Below are 599 nucleotides of genomic sequence, written 5' to 3' on the forward strand. Positions count from 1 at the left end.
ACCACACCACACCGTACCGAACCGAACCACACCACACCACACCACACCACACCACACCGCACCACACCACACCACACCTCACCTCACCATACTGTACCGAACCGAACCACACCACACCGAACCAAACCGAACCGAACCGAACCACACCACACCACACCACACCACACCGAACCGTACTGTACCACACCACATTTTTTCTTTATATCATAATGATAGAACGGGTCTTAGTAATCCCTTATATTATGCCAAGAGGCTAATTAGCTAATGAGCTTCACTCACAAAATGTTATCTGTTAGTCGGTGGCACCGCGTCGAGATTGGTGGTCGTTATGGAATGTGTCCTTGAGAAAGACGATAACCTTTGCTTAGAACTCTGCTCGGACAGTGGTGACCAACAATGGCATATTGTCTGATTTGGTGTGGCATTGCGTATTTTACAATGTTGGTGAACTATGATGTATGTTTATTTTGAGTGTGTGTGTGTGTGTGTGTGTGTGTGTGTGTGTGTGTGTGTGTGTGTGTGTGTGTGTGTGTGTGTTCCAGTAAACTCATTTTCTCACCAAATCAATAAAATCAGACTAAAGTAAGAATTTTTTGAGG

Source organism: Aplysia californica, unplaced genomic scaffold (genome assembly GCF_000002075.1).
Source record: "Aplysia californica isolate F4 #8 unplaced genomic scaffold, AplCal3.0 scaffold00264, whole genome shotgun sequence".
NCBI lineage: Eukaryota > Metazoa > Mollusca > Gastropoda > Aplysiida > Aplysiidae > Aplysia > Aplysia californica.